The 26,421-nt window shown below is 36.0% G+C and overlaps 1 long non-coding RNA gene across 1 annotated transcript; it reads right to left on the bottom strand.

The window, feature by feature from the left end:
* Window positions 1-9,026: 9,026 nt before the first annotated feature.
* LOC112135161 (uncharacterized) lies at window positions 9,027-25,606 on the bottom strand. The gene is made up of 4 exons (XR_002916445.1): window positions 25,513-25,606; window positions 20,901-20,981; window positions 9,726-9,805; window positions 9,027-9,141 (listed from the first exon to the last, which is right to left on the bottom strand). It is a non-coding gene; the product is annotated as an uncharacterized LOC112135161 (long non-coding RNA).
* Between the last annotated feature and the right edge of the window lie 815 nt (window positions 25,607-26,421).

Genomic DNA, 26,421 nt, shown 5'->3' with positions numbered 1-26,421 from the left:
TCATTATATACAGACTGGAGCTTCTCTTGGATGATTTTAGACTAATTTCCCCATTGGAGTTTCATGCTGGAGTGATACATGAAATCCTGATTTGCTTCCTCTTTCTTCCTAATATCTGAATGCTTTCATATTGATTTTCAGAAAAGCATTAGCTAATTCACAGAGAAGTTTTTGTGTAGGACCTGAATAACCTTATGTGTGGTGCAACGCTGTTACTCATCTTCTTTCACAGGCAGTTTAATGAGCAAAAGCAATGGCAACAAAAGCCAAAATTGACAAATGGGATCTAATTAAACTAAAGAGCTTCTGCACAGCAAAGGAAACTACCATCAGAGTGAACAGGCAACCTACAAAATGGGAGAAAATTTTTTGCAACCTACTCATCTGACAAAGGGCTAATATCCAGAATCTACAATGAACTCCAACAAATTTACAAGAAAAAAACAAACAACCCCATCAAAAAGTGGGCGAAGGACATGAACAGACACTTCTCAAAAGAAGACATTTATGCAGCCACAAAACACATGAAAAAATGCTCACCATCACTGGCCATCAGAGAAATGCAAATCAAAACCACAATGAGATACCATCTCACACCAGTTAGAATGGCAATCATTAAAAAGTCAGGAAACAACAGGTGCTGGAGAGGATGTGGAGAAATAGGAACACTTTTACACTGTTGATGGGGTTGTAAACTAGTTCAACCCTTGTGGAAGTCAGTGTGGCGATTCCTCAGGGATCTAGAACTAGAAATTCCATTCGACCCAGCCATCCCATTACTGGGTATATACCCAAAGGACTATAAATCATGCTGCTATAAAGACACATGCACACGTAAGTTTATTGCCGCATTATTCACAATAGCAAAGACTTGGAACCAACCCAAATGTCCAACAATGGTAGACTGGATTAAGAAAATGTGGCACATATACACCATGGAATACTATGCAGCCATAAAAAATGATGAGTTCATGTCCTTTGTAGGGACATGGATGAAATTGGAAATCATCATTCTCAGTAAACTATCGCAAGAACAAAAAACCAAACACCGCATATTCTCACCCATAGGTGGGAATTGAACAATGAGAACACATGGACACAGGAAGGGGAACATCACACTTCGGGGACTGTTGTGGGGTGGGGGGAGGGGGGAGGGATAGCACTGAGAGATATACCTAATGCTAGATGACGAGTTGGTGGGTGCAGCGCACCAGCATGGCACATGTATACATATGTAACTTACCTGCACATTGCGCACATGTACCATAAAACCTAAAGTATAATAATAATAATAATAAAAGAAAAAAAAAATGAGCAACACATGAAAGCACAGAATCTATTCTCACGGAAAAGTTTCAACAATTCAAAACAATCACAGCATCTATGCATATTACGGTATTCCTCATGGTGTTGAGAAACACCGAGTTTATACTTTCAAAACATCAGGAACATGCCTGGCATACAAACCTTAACAAATGTTAGAAGTTATTATTATTATCATCTATATCATTATAATCAAGTCTTTAACAAGGTATAGCTTTTTTTCAGTACAACTGTAATTTGTTTTAATATAGGCATATTAGTATTTACTATACTTTCCTTCTTAAAGTACTGTCTGTAGGATAACACTACTGAATTAGCAAGATGATGATATCCTATAAGCTTTCATTTTCTAAAGTGTAAATAAGTATGGCTTCAATCACAGTCATTCTTAGTTTGCGCTATTGTCTGGAAATGGGCTTTATAGGTAAATCATATTGGCTCGACATAAGAAAAAAATCGTAAATGGTTTTTGATGGCTCTTTGCAAAATATAACCAATTATTGATTTGAAATCCTGCTTAGCCACAACAGAATACTCTGTAATCAATTACATTTGGGGGTTTAACCTATAGATAGAAGACCTGAAAAAACTGAGTTAATGACTTTTTCAACTGGCCCAGTGATATCCCTGGGGGGCAAAATGTTATCCTCAGGACTGTCGGTAATTTCCAATTGTTGCTGCCACACTTGCTGTTGGGGGCAGAGCTTCCTATGGCTGCGCCAACAGGCTACTCTAGACCATCACTTATGTTTCCACAATAAAAGACCAATGCAAGCCATTTTTTTCCTCTCTTTTCCAAATACTACTGATCTTCCTATTTCCATGGTAACCGACTCCTGCTGGCATGATCAAGAAAAACCTGATTTGGGATTTTAATTAATTGCTTAGAAATGGAAATGTAACAGGGACTGGCAGTTCAGCTAAGCACATTTTGCAAAGTGAATAAAAATAGAGATTCTGAAATACTTGAAATTGTTTCAGTGGCTGTAGCACATCTTTTGCTAGACACCTTAATTTATTCCATTCTCCAAAATAAATCTGCCAAAAGTACTAAGCCATTTTGTCAACACAAATCATTTTGGCAAATACTTTAATCCCTCTTCTAAACAAAATGCATTGTAATTTAAAAAATCTAACCCACTGGTGTGAACCCACTGGGTCCCATCTAAAAATACTCCTGAGACTTTAGTAGATCATGTTTAAAGGAGCTGTCATCTCCTATTTGTACAGGATAGTCCCTGTTCTTGTTGCCTGCTTAAGAATAAATTCCTTGAACCTCACCATAGCAGTGGCTTCTACCTATTAGAGAAATGAAAGCTTTAAGGTTAGTTTTTTGTTTTTTTTTGTTTTTTTTTTTTTTTCCAGACAGATTAAGAGCATGGGCTCTGGAGCCAGACTGATAGCTTAAACTCTCGGTGCCTATATTTACTAGTTGTATTACCTGGAGTAAGTTTCATAACCAATCAGAACTTAAGTAAAGTTCCTCATAGATATACCTCTTGACATACCTCACAGCAATACCTCTTCGTACACATAAGATAACAATAGGGTCAGCATTTATAAGATTGCAGTGAGGATTATATATGTTAACAGACGGAAAATCCTACAACAATGCCTAGAGATAGTAATAGATTTAGTAAATATGTTATTAATCTTAAATTTGTATCTTAGCCTATCCATATGCAAACTGTATTTCGAGTTTCTTATAATACTTGGTTTTAAATATTCCCTTTAAAACTACAACACATCAAGACTTTTTTAAAAATTGGTTTTCATTACGAAGTGTGACCTCTCATTTCTTTAGAGAAATATTAACTCTTGCTATAAGGTACATAAAACAATGCCATCTAGGGCAAAATAGATTTTTTTAATATTTAAAAGTAATGCTGGGTGTGGTGGCTTACGCCTTGGGAGGCCGAGGTGGGCGGATCACAAGGTCAAGAGATGGAGACCATCCTGGCCAACATGGTGAAACCCCCTCTCTATTAAAAGTATAAAAATTAGCTGGGCGTGGTGGCAGGCACCTGTAGTCCCAGCTACTCGGGAGGCTGAGGCAGGAGAATCGCTTCAACCTGGGAGGCAGAGGTTGCAGTGAGCCAAGATCACGCTACCTCATTCCAGCCTGAGAGACAGAGCAAGGCTCTGTCTCAAAAAAATAAAATAAAATAAATAAATAAATAAAAATTTAAAAATTGCCATAGCTTGTATGCATATATATATATATATATATACCCCGCATATATATATATAAACATGTACATATTCTACCATAGGTTTTAGAAATGTACATAATAAGCCATAATAGGAAAGATAATATATTCAAAATTACTTGGAAAAATAACTCTAATTAAATACAGCCTTCCTCACTTATTAACTGAGATCCTTGATCAACACTTTTGATTATGAGTTATTCCACCTTTACTATCATCGCCATTATTAAACAATAATAAGAACAAACTTATATGGAGCCAGATGCTGTAAGGAATAAAACAGGAGGGTGAATATTATGTTGTGCTTACCATAGAAAGGAACCTGAGATCTCTTACTGTAGAAAATAGTGTTCACAAACATTACAGGCAACGGAAGCATGGGGAACAAGATCGGAAAGTATTAAATGTGAGTCAGGTATGGAACTAACTATTGTTCAAGCATTGGTTTCATGTTTAAAGCCATTTCTCAGAGTAAATTCCATTCACCAGTGAGCATATTTCTGACCTCAAAGATCAGGGAACTCCTCTGGCTGTACATTCCCACAGCATCCTGTCCTCGCAACTGTGGCACATTCATCACACTTGTAATAGCCTGTCCAATGTGGCGTTCTCACTAAATTATCTCCACAAGGCTCAAGATAATCTTGCCTCGTTCATTTTTGCACCCTGAACGTAGTGTCTGGAAGAGAATAGAGATTGAATAAATGTTTATGTGAAATTGAAATTAAGTATTAACTGGTCTCCAAAATCTATATTAGAACATAGTCATGCCTAGCAATCATACCATGTCTCATGAGAAGATACTGTCCATGTAGACCAGCTTCTAGAATAGGGCCTGGTGCATAATAGGCACTTAAAATACTTGGTGAATGAATGAATAAATGAGTGAACATGAAACATGGAAAAATGTTGTCAATATTAGAAAACTTAATGCAGGCTATGAAGCGAGACATAATACATCACAGCCTAGATAAAAAGTAAATTTCTTATTTTCTCCATCCTATCAGTATTGCACTTAATTTCTTTTATCTATAAACATGTGGATTGAGGGCATATTCTTAGGCATTTATGGTGACTTGGAAACAATATCACTCTTATGATTGTTCCCTGAGCAATACCTCTTCCCACACACAAGATAACAATAGGGTCAAGAAATTATATTATTGACTTGTCCTGTAACCTTTGTCTTCCACCACAACAACTGAATTTGGACTTCTTCTTCACATTATTTATGGATGTCTGTTCCTTTTCTAAAACTATAAACTGCTTGAGATGCAACTGCCAACAACCTCAGTCATGGCAATTTTTTGTTTTGTTTTATCCTTTAATTTTTGTATATGCCCAAGTCTGTGACTAGAGCAAGCACGAAACATGTCATGGGAACAATGAACAAATGATTTTATCATAGTAGTAATAATAATAGCTAGTGTCTATTCAACGTTACTATGCATTCTCTTATTTAATCCCTAAGACCTTATTCATTCTATTATTCTTTTTTTTTTTTTTTTTTTTTTTTATTATTATTATTATTATTATTATTATACTTTAGGCTCTATGGTACATGTGCACAATGTGCAGGTAAGTTACATATCGTTCTATTATTCTTTTGCAGATGAAGTAACTAAGACTTAACAGAGTAATGAGATTCTCCCAAGGTCCCATAACTAACAAACTGCAGATCTGGAAATCAAACACAAAGAAACTGGCTTCAGTCAGTCTCATTGGCTCATACTGGTAATCCCAGCACTTTGGGAGGCCAAGGCAGGTGGATTGCTTGAGCCCAGTAGTTCAAGACCAGCCGGGGCAACATGGCAAAACCCTGTCTCTACAAAAAGCACAAAAACTAGCCAGGAGTGGTGGCACAGTTCTGTAGTCCTAGCTACTTGGGAGGCTGAGGTGGGATAATTGCTTGACCCCAGCAGGTTGAGGCTGCAGTGAGCCATGCTGGGTGACAGAGCCAGATCCTGTCTCAAAAAACTAAACAAAAAACAGACAGAGAGAGAGACTTGCTTCAAAGTCCACCCATAACTAATAGACTATGTATTAGTCTGTCCTCATGCTACTGATAAAGATATACCTGAGACTGAGTAATTTATAAAGGAAAGAGGTTAAATGGACTCACAGTTCCACATGGCTGGAGAGGCCTGACAATCATGGTGGAAGGTAATGAGAAGAAAAGTTACATCTTACATGGCAGCAGGCAGGGAAGAACTTGTGTAGGGGAACTCCCATTTATACTTATTCACTACCACAAGAACAGTACAGGGGAAAGCATCCCTATGATTCAATTATCTCCACCGGGCCCCACCCTTTACAAGTGGGGATTATTACAATTCAAGGTGAAATTTGGGTGGGGACACAGCCAAACCATATCAGGCTACGTTGCCAGATACAAATGTTAGCTTCCTCTGTCTCTGCATTTAATTTTCTGTATTCAAGCAGACAATGATGCTATGTAATAATAATATGTTATGTTATATTGTATATCATGTATAAGATGCAGTATATGCATTTTATATAAATATATAACTGATGCTTCCTGAGTTCCCCATCCTGGCTGGTTCTGAGTTCTTCCTAATTAGATAAAATCACTAAACATAGGGTTTCACATCATGTTGAAGCTCTCCTGAATAACTGTTGTTACAGTTGTCACTGTGAGTTTGTCTGAGTACTTGATAATATCTTTCTCCTTTATCTATAATATAAATGCCATAAGGAAGGCATCTGTTTTCATTTCATTTCTATCCCTAATGAGAATACAATATTTGGCCCACAGTTGGCACCTGACAAACACTTGTTGCATGAATGAGTGAATAAATGAATGGTTGAATCTGCAAGATCAAAACAAGTGGAACTTTAGATCTTATCCCTATTTTCCCCTATAAGAGTATTTCTCAGAATTTGAGTGCCTTGCCCTCCCTGCACCTTTGCTGTGATGAAGGAAGGGTTGCAATGAGAAATCTTAAGACAGTTTTGGCATTAAAGAAGGCATCAGCTCTCCCATTTCAGTCATGATGGGTCTTCTCATCTCAATTTCCCCCAAACTTGCTTATTGGTACAAGGATATAGGTGGTATATAGTGTTCTTTATGTTTACCTTATAAAATTTGTATAAGTTTAGGGGCGTAAGTGCAGTTTTGTTACATGGATATATTGCTGGTGAAGTCTGAGCGTCTAGTGGAACCATCACTCGAACAACGTACACAACACCTGTTTTGCAGTTACTCATCCCTCATCCTGCTCCTACTCTCCCACTTGTCTGAGTCTTCTATGTCTATTATTCCACTCTCTAAGTCCATGAGTACACATTATTTAGCTCTTACTGATAAGTGAGAATATGGAGTGTTTGACTTTCTGTTTCTGAGTTATTTTACTTAAGATAATGGCCTATGGTTCCATCCATGTTGCTGCAAAAGACATCATTTCATTCTTTGTGTGGCTAAAATCATTCCATGGTGTATATTTATATTTTCTTTATCCAATCATCTGTTAATGGATGCTTAGGTTGGTTCTACATCTTTGCTATTGTGAATTGTGCTGCGATAAATGTCTAAGTACAGGTATCTTTTTTATATAATGATTTCTTTTCCTTTCGGTAGAAATCCATTGTTTGCCTTTTAAAAATAACTTTATTAAAGTAAAATTAACATGCAAAAAGCTGTCCATGTGTAAAGCATACAATTAGATGTTTTGACATATGTATACGTCCATGTAACTGTCACCAAAATTATTTATTGAATGTACTCATCACCCAAAAATTTCCTCCTGCCCCTTTGTAAACTCTCTTCCCACTACTTCCTACCCCATCCCCAGGCAACCACTGATCTGCTTCCCACCATTACAAATTAGTTTGCATTTTCTTTCACTCAATATAATCATTTTGAGATTCTTCAATGTTGTATATAATAATAATTCATTCTTTTTATCACTAAACAGTATTCAACGTTTGTGCATTTATCTGTTGATGGACAATTCGTTTGTTTCCAGTTTCAGCTATTACAAATAAAATTTCTATAAATATTTATGCACAAGTCTTTGTTTGGAAATATACTTTCATTTCTTTTGGGTAAATATCTAGGACTTAAATGGCTAGTATAGACTGTAAGTCTATTTAAGAAATTTCTAAGCTGTTTTCTAATGTGGTTGGACCATTGTTTAAAATCTTAACATTTTAAAATCTTACAGTATTTTACTTTAAATGGTGTTTTTCCAAGATTTACTCTACCCAACTTCTAATATTACTTAGTCTATCATATACTAAAGAAAGATAAAAATGTGTTTTATTTAACCATACAATTAAGTAGTTTTAAATTCCCAAACAAAAGCTTGATGGAACACATTCAAATTATTGTGAAACAGGTGTTTTATTATCTTTGAATTGTCCAATCACCATAATTATCCACTTTACCATCCATGTTGAAGCAACCTTCAATATTAAATGATATAGACGCACTCTGCGTAAATTTGGCAGCAAAAAAATATAACACGTCTCAGTGAGATCATTTATAAATCAGCAACGTATGAGGATTATCAGATGAATTTAATTGCAGTACATAGAGGAAAATTGAGTAAGAGCTTTAAAGAATCAAAATTATTGGATACATTTAATGACTTGCAATCTAGCTGTTTCACTTCTACGGTCAGGAGGTAGAAAACATATCTCAAGAAGAATTTTAAAGCAAACTCTAAAAACACACTGTGAAGACACATGTAGATGATAAAGCTACTGAAATTCAGAAAGAATCAAATCAGACCTCATTGCTGTCCCCAACTGATAGAAAATATAAAATTAAAAATACTCTGTTGCAAGGACAAAAAACCAAACACCGCATGTTCTCACTCATAGGTGGGAATTGAACAATGAGAACACATGGACACAGGAAGGGGAACATCACACACTGGGGCCTGTTGTGGAGTGGGGGTAGGGGGGAGGCATAGCATTAGGAGATATACCTAATGTTAATGACAAGTTAATGGGTGCAGCACACCAACAGGGCATATGTATACATATGTAACGAACCTGCACATTGTACACATGTACCCTAAAACTTTAAGTATAATACAAAAAAAAATTAATAGATTATTTTTACCAAGAGAATACAATAAGCATCCATGAGTCTATGACATAAAGAAATGGATGAATGAATGAATGGGAGATAACAGCTCTTCCAATCAATAAATGTAGAAAGAAGATGGAAATATGAATTCACCAATAGAATACCACAGTAATAATTGTTGTAGGCAAGATGTACCAATGAAAGCCAAAATTCATGGGTAAAACTTTGAGGAGAAAGATTCTATGTGCCTAGTGCAAAATTATCACCCTGAAGGTACCCATTAATTGCTAAAGGAAAAATAGTAATTTTAAAAATGGAAACACCTGGAAGATGCCATCTCAGCCAAGTGATCAAGATTAACATCACCAGTAATAAGGCATATTGACATCCCACACTACCTGATTTGATACACTAAGAAAGGCTTATCATTTCTATGGTACTCTTGGCCAACAATGCACGAGTAACATTTATTCATTGAAACACTTTAGGCAGATCCAAATTGCAGGACATTCTTCAAAATAGCTGTCTAATACTCTTCAAAAGTGTCAGGTCCTGGAAGACAAAGAGATACTGAGGAACCATCACAGCGTGGGAGAGGACATGGAGTCACAAAAACTAACTGTGATGTGGAATCCTACATTGGATCATGGACCAGAAAGAGAACACTGATGGGAAGACTGATGAAATTTGAGTAAATCTGTAGTTTGGTTTAAAGAATAATAATAATAACAATAATGGTTTAGCTGATGGCTCCTTAATAGAATTCCCCTAGTTACTGTAATGTCTAAAAATGAAGCCCCCATGGTGGGCTACTGTGACTATTCACTGCATTTGAGAATAAAGAATAATTAAGCAAAAAAAATACTCTGTCAGCCTAGGCAATATAGTGAGACTCTATCTGTACAAAAAAAAATTTAAAAAGTTAATAAGCAGGGTGTAGTGGTGGCACCTGTGGTCCCAGCTACATGAGAGACTGAGGTGGGAGGATCACTTGAGCTCGGGAGGCTGAGGTGAGCTATTATTACATTACTGCACTCCACCTGGGTGACAGAGCAAGACCCTGTCTCAAAATATAACAAATAAAGAAACGCTAAGGTCAATAGGTCTACAATTCTTCTGGTGATGAGTCATCTCACTTGTAAAATCGGTTTGTGGACTTGGCAGGAGTCCAGTTCAGGTTGTTCATCTTCAACATTTTTCTTGTTTTAGGGGGTCACTGCCAAAAAGTGGGCAATGAAAAGAGTTAAGGTCAAAAGAGTTGCATCTTCAAAGCAAGGAAGCTACTCTTCAGAGAATAATTTTCTGGAAAATTGAAAAAAAAAAGTCTACAGATACACAAGATTTTAGTGTGTTTTTATTCCCTGTGAAATAAGCTATTGAGAACAAAACAAAATGAAAGAGAGCCTTTGCTTCTTGAGGTAAAAGAAGACAGTTCCTGGAAAGAAGAGGAAGTGTAATTCCCAGCAACACCTCCGGTTTGGTCACCGTTTAATGAAGAACACAGAGCCTGTTGACTACAGACACCAGGTATAAACTGTGTTCATTTTCAGCTTTGTTAGCCCCTTTGGCAAGAGTACATTCATATAACGACATTACCAGATAATGCATTTGAACAAGAAACTAATGGTGGAAAAAAACAACTGGACAAGGTGAGCAAGAGTTGCCCACATGTAAATGATTCTGGGAAATAACATTAACAGCTTCATGTTTTTAATAGCAGTCATTTTAATATTTTTAAAGTCTATGATAAATATCACACTTGAAATCCCAGCACTTTGGGAGGCTCAGGTGGGCTGATAGCTTGAACCCAGGAGTTCGAGACCAGCCTGGACAACATGGGGAAACCCTGTCTCTACACAAAATACAGAAGAAACTATTGGGGTTTGGTGGGATGTGCCTGTAGTCTCAGGTACTCTGAGGTGGAGGTGAGGCTGAGGTGGGAGGATCGCTTGAGCCCAGGAGGCCAAAGTTGCTGTGATCCACTGCACTCCAGCCTGGGCAACAGAGTGAGACCCTGTCTCAAAAATCAATAAATAAATAAATAAATAAAGTGTATTTATTAACCATACACCTTATTTTATTTTGAAGTGTATGGTTAAACTTTAAAATAAAATAAAATGTATGGTTAATAAATCAATTTTGTAAGGACACCCATAATTTGAAAAAGCAAACTACTATACACACATAGCCTTAATTGAAATTTTCATAAAATGCATTCTTTGAATAACAGCATCAATTTTGGTAAGTGGCAAATGTTAAAGAAATAGAAGTTAGCCAATAACCAAAAAAGGAAAAGACATGAGTGATGCCCGGAAATGACAGCAAAAGCCGTTGAAGATGTAAAATGTTTTTAATGCATAATCTTAGTTTTTATGCAAAGGTGTACATAAAAGCTCATACAGTATTAAACATGTGCAACAGTATATTTATTTCTATGTGTGTGTGCATATATATACATATATGCATCCATGCTACACATATATAATTCCAACCTCAGTTTCACCAAACTGTCCTCATCCATGATGAGAAGCAAACTGTAAGATGAAGTTGTAATCATGGAGATTAACAGTATGTTTTCACCCTGTTTTTACCTCCCCTTAATATCCTGACATAGCTTTTGGTTTCACTTTACTCTTTGACCTTTGGATTTCTGAACTTTATTTTACCTTTTTTGTTTGTTTGTTTTCTTGGAAGGGTTTTAACCTACTGGGGCCATTGTCATTTACAGGAAGCTACAGGAAGCATGTGTGTCTGCCTCTGTGTGTGGGAGAACGGGACAAGCTGCCGCGTTAGAATAGAGAGGAGGAGGCAAGGGAATGGGTGTTTTGGACGTTGCCTGCATGCTAAGCCCAGGGGCAGAATGGACTTAATTACTTAAATATCTATCTCTAAAATTCTACTTAAAACATTTAAAAGCACAGATGTTGTTTCTTTCTAGAGTTACCATTTGACCTGAACTTTCTACTGTGCCTAATAAAACAGAAAAGGCCTAAATGTAACTTTAGGATTCAAATAGTAAGGATATTCCTCTTTAATGTTTTACTGCTCCTAAAAATGACACATTTTCTACCAAAAGTAGCTTCTTGTTTGGAAGGAAAAAATTTTCTTTGCTATTTGTGTGTGTGTGTGTGTGTGTGTGTTTATTCCACTTTTCTTCCTCTAACAAATATTTTGAAAGTCAAAGAGAGGGATTTTCATTTTAGATGACGATTAACCCATTGTGAGAGAAGCCTTGACAGTTCAAAGACAATTTGTCACCAAAGGTTGAGGTTGGCATGAGTTACAGATTCTCCAGGCCCCGATTCGCATCCTTGATCTACCTCGTCTGTTTCCTCTCTTTGCCTTGACTCACCATAAAACGAGTCCTTGATAAATTTGGGGTCAATGAAGGCTACTGCTTAGTTTAATGTGTCAAGAGAAATTCCTGATTTCCATTCCAGACCACTTGTGGAGCTGTTGCCCTTCTCTTGCAGTATAACTTTCTGACTTATACAAAAGTGGCTATCATGCTACAGATTGCTGACTGTACAATATAGCATTAATTTTAAAGTGGAATATCCTATGACACTGCTTTCAACAGTCAGTATTATTTGATGTTATCTTTTAGTCTTCCAGTATAAAAAGACAGTAAGAACCTGGCTCTACCTGGAGTTAATAACTAAAAATTCAATATACTCCTGCAAGATATAAATGTGTTAGTCTTTCTGAGAAAGATCAAACTAATTTAAGAACTCCCCACATATTGAGACCAGTTCACAGAAATTTACAGCTGCTTCTTTCTGTGAGATAGGATCTCCTGCTTCAGTGTATGTGCTGAAAGCCAATTAAAACATTACATACCTTGAGGATATTAATATGAAGCAAAAGAAAATGACTGATGGAAAGGTCAAAGTAGACGTAGCAAAGCAAAAGCAATGTCCAATAAAGAATAACCTGTAGACCTCCTACAACTCACCAACTTCTTAAAATTTATTATATAAATGTGGACAATGATAGGTGGGCTCCTTTCCAACTCTTAAGTTTCTGGACAGTCAGTTCCTTTATATGAGCAAAATTCTTGGGAGACAAACTCTGTTCTACATTCCCACTAGGACAATAACTCCAGGTATCTTGCTTCAGTAAGGACGCCAGACTCAGAGCCTATTGGAATAGCCAGTATGGCAGGGCGAAGAGTGTTCTATCACCAACTGGAGTAGAATGAATTCAGATTCTAGGTAAAAGTTTTCGGTAGCCACAGAAGGCATTGGCATTCTTAAACAAATTAAATGTGTCGACATTCATTCTTCCTTGAAATAACTGAAAATTTATATGATCCATGATTATTGTTTTGTTTTTTTATGAAGTCCTCCACATTAGCACATGAACCTTTGGAAAATAACCACATAGACTTAAGCAATCAGTGCTTTGTTAACACAGCTGAGAACAGTGGGTGGGCCATTTTTTTCAGGTAAGAAAAAGCAGGCTGAGAACTGAACAGCTCCAGTTGCTTCTGTTTGTTTGAGGATCTTATCCCCAGGGCTGTGTTCTCTTGGCTGGGCATACCTGTTGATCACACTGCTTAACTGTAATTATTCCAGACAGCTTTTTGGCTCACATTGTTGTTTCACAGGCTTCATAAATCATACAAATTATTACCGCAATAGAAAACTATAATTACCCACAAACCCTGACATGCCAAAATGTGTATTAATTAGATAAAGTAATAAATACTTTATTGCACATGGCTATAATCATTACTTCAAAAATGACATCTATACATATGCCATCTTGATATTCTGCAGCAAATGATTCAATATAATGTTCAGTTCATAACAGAATTGTTATCTAATTTGATTAATTAGCTAATGCTATTCCAAGGTGTTTTAAGTATGAAAAATGATGTAGAATTGTTAAGTTTCAAGCTTAATGTTATGATCACATGAGATGCAAACTATAATTTGTAGAGAAATTTCTTATGGGGATAATTTATTAAAGTGTATATTTCTTAGTTCTAAATTTGGGTTAACATAGGAAGTTTCAAGAATAATGATCACTTTTAAAATTTTGCTCATCCCATTTCTCTAAGAATTTGAAATAATTAATTCTTTATTTCAAAAAATAATGAAACTTTATATTTGGTAGAAATAAGCATAATGTTCCAAAATGTATACTTTCTATGGACTAATCAAGCCTTACATTTCAATGTAGAAAGAAATTCCAAGAGTAGACTTGAAAGAACATACTAAGTTAGTGTGTCCTCATATAAATATTCAGTACGTAATACATTGTTCTTACATCTTTAGAAAGATGTGTAACTTCAGAATTATACGATAATATGGAGTAGAGCACTGCAAATACATTCAAGACCCTATTATGTCCCCATATATTCAACCAAACCTATTTATTTTCAAATCAGTTTTTTTAATATATGCAGAAGAACTGGATCTTATTTTTGATGCTATAAATGTCGTATATATAGCAACAGTTCTATTTGTATTTCAACTGATACACCTGAAACAATGCATTAATTAAAAGTTTTGTCCTGAAGATTAAGAAAAAACATTAAATTTCATAGAGATGAGAGATAAGTCAATTAAACTACTACTGGATGCAATATGTTCCAGAAAACATTAACACTGGTGCATTTTATTTGAGTAGAGGTATTCTTAAGGGACCTTTAATATGAAGAAATAAAATATAAGTGCTTCATATTTTCCTATTTAGATGATTATCTCCATGAGTCATTTAAAAACGAATTCAAAGACAATTGATTCACATGTCCTTATTTTACCAATATTGGGAAATGATTAGGGAGTGTCATGAAAACGAAATCATGTTGAAGATAACATATTAGCTATTCCACTGCAAAGTCCTTTCAAAAATAATGAAAAAGATTCTGTAATGGAGACAGTAGAAATAGAACAACTGTGCAACAATTTTTCTGCAACTAACCTGCTTCTCAATGTCTAACATTGTGCCTAGCATATATTAGGCATTCATTAAGTATGGGTTGAATAAATAAATGTGATCACATAAAATTTATCCAGGAGGTGAGGAGTCAATTAAATGACATTGTACTTTATCAAGTAATAATATCATTATAACAGATGACTTTTGTGAAATGAGAATAATTCAAAGATGCTGCTAATTCAGAATGAAAAATAGTACCATAAAATATGGAAAGAATGAGGAAGGAAGCATTTAAAGAAGATTTTGCCTTAAACACTCAAAATCTAGCTGATATCATGGGGATTCCTTTGTCCAAAATCTTTTAGTACATCACTGAAAAGGCAGAACACTAGTAATAAAAGATTTGAAACTGTGCAAATGTTATATCCCAATATCTTAACATATCCCATGTATGGAATTATCTATAAATTTAGACAGAAAATGTGCAAATCTGTAGTTTATTGGGCATTTTGTAAAAGAGAAGATATAGGAATTTTAGAACATGAGCCAATTCTAAGGTAGCATTTTTCTACTTAGACTATCTTGTGGTCAGTATCATGCTGGCTGTTGTAGAATGGTGCAATCCAAAAGAAATCCATTAATAAAAAAACACTATTGATAATTCCAGCTTCTGTTTCTGTAAATAAGTCATATTAGGTTATTTATAACAGTCTTCCTACTGAAAACTAAAAAGGATACTAGATAATTTTTTAATTTAATTTAATTTTAATTTTAATTTCTGAGATACAAGTGCAGGTTTGCTACATAGGTAAACGTATACCCTGGTGGTCTGCTGCACCTATCAACCCATCACCCAGGTACTAAGCCCTGCATGCATCAGCTATTTATCCTAATGCTCTCCCTCCTCCTGCACTCCCAACAGGCCCCAGTGTGTGTTGTTTCCCTCCCTGTGTCCATGCGTTCTCATTGCTTAGCTTCCGCTTATAAGAGAACATACAGTGTTTGGTTTTCTGTTCCTGTGTTAGTTTGCTGAGGATAATGGCATAAATGTTCTTTAGAAGCATCAGAGAGCCATTAGATTAGTTAAGAAATAACCAGGCCAGAATCTTAGAGTGGTAACCAGAGGAGTAAGTGGCATTCTGAGGACATAGGTTAATTCAGAAAAACTTGAACTTCAGGGCAAGAGAGACAGAGACCAAGTCTCTGCACCTATTCAGTATGTACCATCCACTGGGAGGCATCCATCCTACCTTAAGCAGGGCTCTGAAAGAACTACAACTTCAGGGAAAAACTAAAGGTGCACAGAAGTAAGCCAGCCTCGTCATGCTTGGAGAACTACAAATTTTCTTGCAGCTGAGTCGAACAGGAGAAAAGGAGGGAATCATCGTGTATTGATTCTATCTAAGACAGACTCATCTTTTGTTGTCACATGTCAAAGTTATGACATTGCAAATCACATCTGGAAGTCTCAACATAGAACTGATTTTACACTTTTCAGTACTCTTATTTACTTTCCCAGGAAAAAATAATTGATCCAACCTGTCAATCAACCACTTGCTCCGTAGATAGCCATAAAATGCCTTTTCTGCAAAGTACTATGGGGCACAAAAAATTGGAGAGTATCTTCTCATCTTCTCACATTGATCTCTCATTTTCCAGCATTTAAGCCCAATTGTTTCAGGGTATGACAAGACTTCAAATAACATATACATTAAGCAAATTTTCCTAGTTTCATGGGATTAATCTTATTTACTGTTAGGAATCACCGGGATCCTCAGGTGCCAATTTCACAAATGCCATACCTTCTGCCCATTAGGTTAGGCATTTGTGGGGATTTATGGAGAATCCACATATAATAAAATCCATGTAATTTAGGCAGCCCAAGAAATAGTGACATATTTATTGTGAAGAAATAGTTTAAGTACTGGCCAGAATTTGGGTTTACAATGAAATAAAGACCTTTATTATAAGCTCAATATGAGACTAAAGAAACTGTAATAAGTGGAATTTCAAAATCTAAAAGATCAAAGATTTTATATTAATATAAACATAAATTTCATCATTAAATATGTATTAATTGAGCACCTAATTTGCATCAAACACAATGCGAGACAACCCAGTAATTAATAGAGAAGACAAGGATAAGTTTTTTTCCCAAACATAATTATCTATTCAAAAGAGGTTTATGTAATAGACATTTGTCATTCAGCCTCATAGTTAATTATTGAGACAATTTTATGTTTAAACTAAACAATTATGAATCGTGTGCCTATTTTTGTTCATCATTATTTCCTCTATACTTACATAATATTTGGTGCTTAGATAATAATCAATGTTTGATGAATGAGTGAATGCATTAAATAATAAAGGAATAAAAAAGCCTCTTTCAGATAATGGCACTCACCTATAAACCTTTAGAAACCCTTATATTCTATTGGAGGATTAACGAAAAAGAATATTGTAATTACTTAAATTCCATCTGATGATGGCCGATATTGTGGTTCTTTATGTTTATTATGTTAATTCTAAATGATTATCTGTTTCATAATGCTATACCTGGTAATTGCTGAAATGATTTCTGATTTCTGATTAAGCTTATCTATTTGGAGGGGTTAAAAGAAAAACAGCATGAGACTATGAAAATAAAAAAGAAGAAAGACATAGTTTGTCATTCAGTTTTATGTGAGCTGAATGGTTTATAGTGAGAAACTGTTGGATGCAATTTCAGTAAGCAAGGATTTTGTGGAGAGATTAGATCAGTTACAAATTGCTAAATCTGATGGCTTAGATAAAAGTTTTACCAGAGGCTTTAAAAGAAGTAGAACATGTTTTGGGGAGAAGCAATTGCCTTCTGGAGAATGCACTTATATCTATCTGTCTATCTCTCTCTCTATATATAGATGTATATATATAATTTTTATTATACTTTATTTTATTATAATTTTTATTATACTTTAAGTTCTGGGATACATGTGCAGAATGTGCAGATTTGTTACATAGGTATACACGTGCCATGGTGGTTTACTGTACCCATCGCCCCATCATCTACATTAGGTACTTCTCCTAATGCTATCCCTCCCCTAGCCCCCAACCCCCTGACAGGCCCTCGTGCGTGACACAGGCCCTCCCTGTGTCCATGTGTTCTCATTGTTCAGCTCCCACTTATGAGTGACAACATGTGGTGTTTGGATTTCTGTTCCTGTGTCAGTTTGGTGAGAATGCTGGTTTCCAGCTTCATCCATGTCCCTGCAAAGGACATGAACTCATTCTTTTTCATGGCTGCATAGTATTCCATGGTGTGTATGTGCCACATTTTCTTTATCCAGTCTATCATTGATAGGCATTTGGGTTGCCATAGTATATATTTTTAACAGCAAATTAAATGAGACAGATTGTGTAACTAGATCCGCAATTAGAAGAAAATGATTGAATCTTTAGCTAGGACAGACAAATCATCTTTATATGTGTATAATGCATAAATACATAGATAGATATAAGTAAATATCCTGTGTGTTCCTTTTTTTAAGTACCTCCCTGCTATGCTAGATCACTAGTATACAAAAGATCTGGTATATAAAAGGCCTAACATTTTTGTTTGATTTTGTTTTTCTTCATCTTTTCTGTTCTTGGCTTGGAAATAATCTTGAGGTGATCTCTCACCTCACCCATTAAACCATGTGGGGATAACAGCAAGGAGTACATGTCTTTAAATCTCTCTGAACACTTCAAGCATTCAACTGCATTGAGTCCAGTTTGAAAATTTTTCAAAATGTTAAATGCAGTCACATTTTGAAAAGACAACCTCTCCTTGACTCCTTATTGATTTGTGGGTGTGTATGTCTGTAGGTCTGTGTGTATGTGTGTTGTCTGATGACTGGAGAAGCAGGAAAAAGACTGCAAAAAAAGTCCAAAACCCATCTTTTCCTGAAGATCGGCCAAATAAGATGTCATTAAAATTAGACAGTTGATCCTCAACTCCTAAGAATGCTCAAATCTTCCTAAAATTGTGCACAACCTTACATTGCACTCTTGAGCTTCACTTTGGCAGTTAAAATGCATTTATTATCATGAAAAATACCATTAATCTTTACTTTTAGAAAGCTTTTTAAAAACTATATTGTTATAAGAGATGCTTTGAGACTTTTAATCTATTGAACTAAAAAGATCAAAGACAACTAATTCAGACTTTTAGAGAATTTCAACTGTGATTAAAATTCAAGGAAAATATATTAAATATATAGTATTAAATGTCTAAGGAGACTTGAGATCATTTTCTGGCTGAAGCCCTTGGGCCAATTCCTAAAGCCCTATTGTGCCATGTTTGATTTTATGACATGTCCATAGCCTAGTATGTAGCTTACACACACTCAAAATCAACATCAATCACATCTGTGCACATGGTCAAATTCAAAGTACTACTGGGAAATGTAGATATTCCTAAAGAAAAAGAATCCAAATTTTGTCTTTAGAAAAACACTAAAGGTGTTTCACTGTATCTTCCAAATCTTCTGAGCCAAGGACAAACAAGGTTAAGTGACATATCCATATCACTGAGCACAGGATTTAAGTGTGGTGGTAATACTGATAGTAACAATATTAAAACCAACTACATTTTTCCCCAAGGGTTTTTTCTTTTCCTTCTTATTCTTCAGTTTTTAAAGTCATTAAAAGGTAAAACTAAGGTGCAGAAAACCAAAACTTTAAGTCCAGATGGTCAGTTTCATTTTGGAATGAGTTATCCAATCCTTAGGCTTGATTTTTCTCATGTGAAAAATCTCTTCTTCGGCTAAGATATGATGTCACTACCTCAGTTTGAGTTTTTCACAGAATTAAATTAGAAATGGAAGGAACTAATTTATTTAAGTCATCAGCTCATTCTGTAGACCATTGGTATTAGCTATGCCAAAATAGCAAAATATGCTATTTTGATTCACAACATGCCTCTTTTACAGGAGTGGCTGAATATCCCGGAGATGTCCAATGAACTCTTTGGTGGAAAGGGATGTGGCAGTCACCCAAATAGGAATCAGAGTGGTTTTAATGCTTCAATTTCCAGTTTCTTTCAACATATACTGCATTTCCACTCCTGCTGCACTGGGGCTATTGGCCACAACAAGTAAGCATAAGAAGCCAGAGCTCAGATTGCCAAGGAAAAGTTGAGACAAATAAAGTTCATTGAGATAGAGTATGTCTATAGTTACAGCAACAAGGCCTGTACTTGGGAGGGAGTCAGGGAACCCAGGTAAATACAAGCAAACTAGAATCAAACCAGGCCACTCAGTTACATCATACCAATGAGCTGCCAGAGCATGGAAGACAATTTCTGGCTTAGCCATGAGGCCTCTCATACGCTTCCTGCTGAGACAAGAACCAATTGCAAGAATTGTTCTGCAATTGAGTGCAGACAATCCTCATTGCAGAAGTGTTAAGAGGATTAATCTAGTTTGAATAAATGATGTGGGTTTATATCTAGGTGAGAGAATGACAATGTGTCACTCCTCTTGTGTGTTTTACAAAGGATGATCAGAAACAGGCTGATCTCACAATTTAAGTCTGTGGGGCTAAAGGACTGTCTTTGAAAGTACTTTGCAGCATGGCTATTTCTCACATTAAATCCAAAGGGTATCCCAGAACAGCTCCATACTGGTCTGTACTTATGCTCTATGTATCTTCTCAAAAGAGAATTCAGCTAGGAGAATCCCCACTTGCAGACAACGTTTCTGCTCCCTGAGTTGGTGGTGAGCCTTCCTTAGAACTGGGAGGCTGAGCCAAATTAGTCCCAGTGGGGAGTCACTTTGCCAGTTACACTGTCTCAGTCTCTAACCATTTCCAATCTAGGTAGTTGCAAATAGAAAAAGTTGAACTTTGGCAAAATCAGCAGGAGAGAGTCCCACCTAAGGGTGAGGCAAATTGAAATTAAGATTGTGAAATAGATGCCTTGGGCATCAATCAGAAATGTTTTTAAAGAGAAAGTGTGAATAAGGAAGACTTGAGGCTAGAGGACGCTTCATTTGTGTCAGACTCCTTTGGCAAGAGCTGTTAACGTGTTCCAAAAATCAGGTCATGGGAGGTGGCAGTGGTGTCTCATATAGAATAAAGTTTGGGAGATATAGTGCCCTCAGAAACAGGAAGAATATTTATAGACGTAATAGGAACTAATAACTTGATCTGGGCTTGATAAATTACCTTTTGTCAAAGAGTTCAAATATCCATCATAATGATTTTTTTTTACTCATTCTTGGGAAGTAAAGGAAGACCCAATATTATTATATATAATAACGACAGTATTGTTATACAGCAATATTATATATTAATAATATATAATATTATACCTTTGTTATATGATATTATATATTTTTAATAATAATAATGTTTTTAAGGAGAAAGAAATCAAGTTCAAAGTGATTTAGGAATTTACTCACATTTATACAATGAATCAAGGGCTAACCAGGCTCAGCCGGTTCAGAGTTTGGTGCTGTGGCTAAAGAGAAAGAATCTCATTGCTGGAAAAAAAAAGTCCCCCAGAGTTAAAATGATGTTCATTTTTCTAATCTCTGTGGCTCTGATCTATGCATCCACTTATCTTTAATATGGCTTTTTAAATTTTTCATTATACATAGTTGAAACTATCTCTTTAAAACTGCTTATAATCAATAATCTGGGATACAGTGATAGAGTTAGAAAATCATCAATAAATTTGCTAAAACCCGTAGTTCAAAGTTTGGTGAAGAAGGGGATATTTGCGTAGTTTTTGAGCATCCCCTCACAAATACACATTAATCTCACAATCTCCCCTCATAGTCTCTGAGTGTCCCCTCACAAATACATACAAAGAGGAAAATAGAGACTCTATAGTTGAGAAACCGAGTGGACAGCACATTTATCAAGCAACTATAACTAAAGTCATCAGTAACAGCAAACCAAATTCAAGTGCCTCCTGAAATAACATACCGAGAAGGACACCACACCGCATTTGTGGTATTCCTGTCCTCTTCCCAAAAACTGCATAATTTGAATCATATCATGAAGAAACATCAGACAAACTGAAATCGAAGTGCCTTATACAAAAATAATTGACCAATCTCCAAAAACGCCAAGGCCCAGAAAGACAAAGACTGAGAAATTGTTCAAGACTACATGAAACTAATATCTCATGAAACTAAATGCAGTGTGTGATTCTGGACTGGATCTTATTAAAAATATTATTGGCCAGGCATGTTGGCTTACGCCTATAATCTTAGCACTTTGGGAGGCCAAGGTGGGTGGATCGCTTGAGCCCAGGAGTTCCAGACCAGCCTGGGGAACATAGTGAAACCTCATGTCTCCAAAAACTGCAAAAATTAGCCAGGTGTGCTGGTGCATGCCTGTAGTTCCAGCTACTTGGAAGGCTGAGGTGGGAGGATGGCTTGAGCCCAGGAGTTTGTGGCTGCAGTGAGCCACAGTGGTGCCATGGCAGATGTGGTGTCACTCCAGCCTGGGTGACAGAGTGAGACTTGTCTCAAAAAAAAAAATTATTAGGACAATTAGAAACTTTGAATATAGACTGTGGATTAGACAATGTGTTATATTTAACATTAGTAATGTTAAATTTCCTAATTCTTGTAGTGATGATATTGGAGAGTGCTCGTATTTTTAATAATACACACTGGAATATTCAGGGATAGAAGGTCATCAACACACTTTCATCTAAACTCTTAAAAGGGTTCTGAGAAATAGAAAGGTTAATTGAGGATGCTAAGAAAATGAAGCAAACTGTAAATAATTGGTCAATCAATTTATTTATTTGTTGACTATCTAAAGTCTAGGATATCTTCATAAGAAAGACTTGAGACATTCAACAAATTATTACCAATTCCCCAATTATGTGTCAAAAACTGCACTAGAACTGGGGACATATTGGTGAGAAAAACACATAGAGTTACTCGTAGGGGCTTGACCATATTTACCTGTTTTCCAAAGCATTTCCTTAATATGAACTTCTCCATTTAAAATAAAATATAAAGTGGGATGGAGACCAAAGTCCTTTTTCTTGAGATAAATACCCTTATTTCTCAAATTCTAAAAGTAAAACCAAGTAACTGAATCAATGGAACAAGTCTTTACGGCCTGTTCACCTCCTAGCCCAGGCTCTGTGTCAAGCAGCAGTTCAGGTTTTATATTTTCTCCTCTTGCTAAGAGGGATTAGTTTGATTGTTAAAGTTTGTAAGTGTTATTTGGCCATGGTTCCTATCACATCCTCGATCTTGAAGCTATGTTGTACTCAAGTGGAGGAAAGGACCCCATTAATTTATATGCCTTTTCCTCCACTAGCTCAACTCTCTGTACATAAACAGAAATAATTTCGAGCAGTGGGGATTCAAGGATAATTTTTTAAAAAATTAAATCATTTCTTACCACAAATAAAAGACGCCACATAAGCATTACTCTCTGTAAAGTTCACACTCTGGACTCGTCATAAATGGTCTGTATTCAAAGCCCCATTTTGAAACTGTTTCATAGGATCAATGATCATTTGTTATAAGATGACAAGATACAAAATTTTAATTAATTGGTCACAAGTAAGTAAACACATGAACCTGATATTATTTTAAAATTATCTATTCATTGTTGGGTAACTTAAACTAATTTATAGACGTCTACAGGTGTAAATATGTAGGTGCCGTGGTTTACCAAATGTCCGTGAGGCAGAAAAGTGAATTTAGTGTAATGAGAAGCCATGACTTTTTAACTTTCTCATACAATACACTCAAAAAACAAGGCTTGTAAATGTAGACAATTTAGGTAGAGTATCACTCTGGCCACACTTATAACATTTATGCATGCCTCTGTCAGAAGAGTTATAATAATCAGAGCCCAAAATAAGATGCATAATAATTACTATTATTATTCAACAAGCATTTATTGTCTTGAAAGTGCCGTGAACTTTTCTAAATTCAGGAGATATAGCAAAATATATGCGGTAAATCACTCTCGTGGTACTTAGAATTCAGTGAAATAATAGCTATCTGCTTTATTTTGTTATTTAATAACAAATTTAAAGTGATTCATAATAGCAAAGTATTAATCTAAATATTGATCAAGTTTAAAATTATAATCTTCATAAAAATTCTAGGAGATATGAGATATAGCTATTTTATTTTACAGGTGAGTAAATTGAGTACAAAGATGTTAAGTAACTTATGCAAGGTCATATAACTAGAAAGCAGCAGAATCAGGCCGGGCATGGTGGCTCACACCTGTAATCCCAGGACTTTGGGAGGCTGAGGTGGGTGGATCATGAGGTCAGAAGTTCGAGACCAGCCTGGCCAACATAGTGAAACCCCGTCTCTACTAAAAATACCAAAATTAGCCGGGCGTGGTGGCACACACCTGTAGTCCCAGCTACTCTGGAGGATGAGGCAGGAGAATTGCTTGAACCTGGGAGGTGGAGGTTGCAGTAAGCCGAGACCATGCCATGCCATTGTACTCCAGCCTGGGTGACAGAGCGAGACTCCACCTTAACTCAATTCTAGGGGAATTGGGAGACAAATGGGTAAAAACCCAGAATAAAGTGGAAGATTAATGCAGGAGATTCATGAGAAATTAGGTTAAAAAGCAGGTAGATTTAAACTACAAAGTACTGAGTGATAAACTAAAGAATTTTGTCTTTATCTTTTAGAAATCAGATAACTATAAAATATTTGGGGGAAAGGAATATGACACAATGGCCATCACTTCTCGGAAGACTGAAGTAGTAACTGTTGTGTAGAGCCTACTACAGTGGAGAGACTCAAAGGGAGTAAAGGCCAGGTAGGATATAGTCTAGAATTTAACCCAGAAATAAGATTTTTCAGTTAGAGCAGTAGTGGTCACAGCAAATAAACTATAGTCAGCCAAAGGATGTCTATCTAATTAAGTGAACTGAGGCAGCATACATTCATTTCAGCAATTACAGTCATATTGACTCTGCCAATACATAGTAGAACTATGTAATATGGTTACATAACCATAAAGGTGTTCCCAATGATCAGATTCGCAATCAAATCATGCAACCAGTTACAATTCTTCTTCTCCTTTCTAGTTAGCTGCCTTGATGTTGATTTGCTATTTTTTTTTTTTTTTGGACTTTGGTGTGTCCTAAAAGCACCCTTTTATCAATTAACTATGCTCTAGGGAGTATGACTCAGAGGTATTATCTATGCAAGGAACAGGGAAATGACAGATTGAGACTATTATCTGATTCAAAGAATCCACTACCGTAAGTGACGTAGCCTAAATGAACTGAATGGTACCTGTAAATTGGCTTGAAAGATAATGTTCTCTGTACTCTACATTGTTTTGTTATATTCTTTATAGTTTATTTCAGTTTTTTCCTTTTCTTCTCCTTCCCAAGTTTATGTTTCTCTCCTGCCTGGCACTGATTCTTCTATTTAAGAGTAGATACAGTAAAATAATAAAAATGGGTCAGCATTGAAATGTCTAAATAAATTTGGGGAAGAGAGTTGTAGAAGAGTTTCATATGGGAACTTGATGCACATTGTCCAGCACAAGGCAGGTATCCAGGGAAGGTGAGTTTGCTGAAGTTAACGACGTGTTAGAGTATAAAACATGATGCAGATGATGGTAACATTAGCAATATCTGGAATAACTTTCTACATAGATGGGATTGGAGAAGTCCCACAGAGTTCCAGAGACGAGGAAAACCCTCAGATAAATGTCCCATCTGCTTACTGATGCCTGAAACTATATAAGAAGAGTTTCATTTCTTACCCCAAGGCATTTGATTCCTGTTAAAATGCAACTCTCCTGGGTATGGCAATACTTTAAATTGTTGCTCTACCCAAGGGCCGGGGAGGTGGGGGAAGATTATCAGAGGCTTTCTTTAAAGCAGATTTGGACAAGGAGAGGGATGTAGCCACTGGACCCTGGTGGAAAGCAGTGGAACAGTACAACCTTAATCGATAGAGGCCTAGGAGGGGTGGGAAAGGAAATAGAATGGATAAGAAGAATGCAAAATGCAATGGAAAGAACGGAAAGCATGTGAAAAGATCTTACTTTCTCTTCTGGTTCTGAGAATTGATATTGCTGGCTGAGACTGTCCTTTCCTTAGCAATTTGTATCCTTAGTTTAAGGTGTAGCAGAATTCAATGTATGTATATCTCTGCCAATGTGTAACTTGGGTGGAAACAGACACACTTCTAACGTCATAAGATGATTAATTGTGATATACCTTTGCCAGTTTGGGGTGTGGTATATGGAAATTACCATAACCCACCCCACCTTTTTTGCTGACCTTTTTCTCTTTTAAACCTAGCTGTGCAAATCTAGTAATTTACTTGGAAAATATAATCACAAATTTTTCAGTCGGGCACATTATATACAGAAAGTATTATATTTATTATATTATATTATATTCACCAGGTTTTTTTATACCACTTTCTGGAATAGAAGCACTAGTTTACTCAAAATGAAGCAGATCATTAATATGATATTGAAGATTGCTCTTACTTAACCTATACAGATTATTAATGCAAAAGAAGTCACAGATACTTCCCAAAAAGACATACAAGCAGCCAACAAACGTAAAAAAAAAGCTCACGTCACTGATCATCAGAGAAATGCAAATCGAAACCACAATGAGACATCATGTCACATCAGTCACAATGGCTATTGGTAAAAAGTAAAAAAAATAACAGATACTGGCGAGGCTGTGGAGAAAAGGGAACACTTATACACTGTTGTTAGAAATGTACATTAGCTCAGCCCACTGTGAAAAGCAGTTTGGAGATTTCTCAAAGAACTAAAATCAGAACTACCGTTTGACCTAGCCATCTCATTACTGGGTGTGTACCCGAAGAAATATAAATCATTCCACCAAAAAGATACATTCATGCATATGTTCATTGCCACACTAGTCACAATAGCGAAGTCATGGAATCAACCTAGGTGACTCTCAGTGGTGGA

Source organism: Pongo abelii, chromosome 8, assembly GCF_028885655.2.
Source record: "Pongo abelii isolate AG06213 chromosome 8, NHGRI_mPonAbe1-v2.0_pri, whole genome shotgun sequence".
NCBI lineage: Eukaryota > Metazoa > Chordata > Mammalia > Primates > Hominidae > Pongo > Pongo abelii.
Note: the sequence above shows the minus strand (reverse complement) of the source record. Positions and strands in the feature narration are given on the sequence as shown.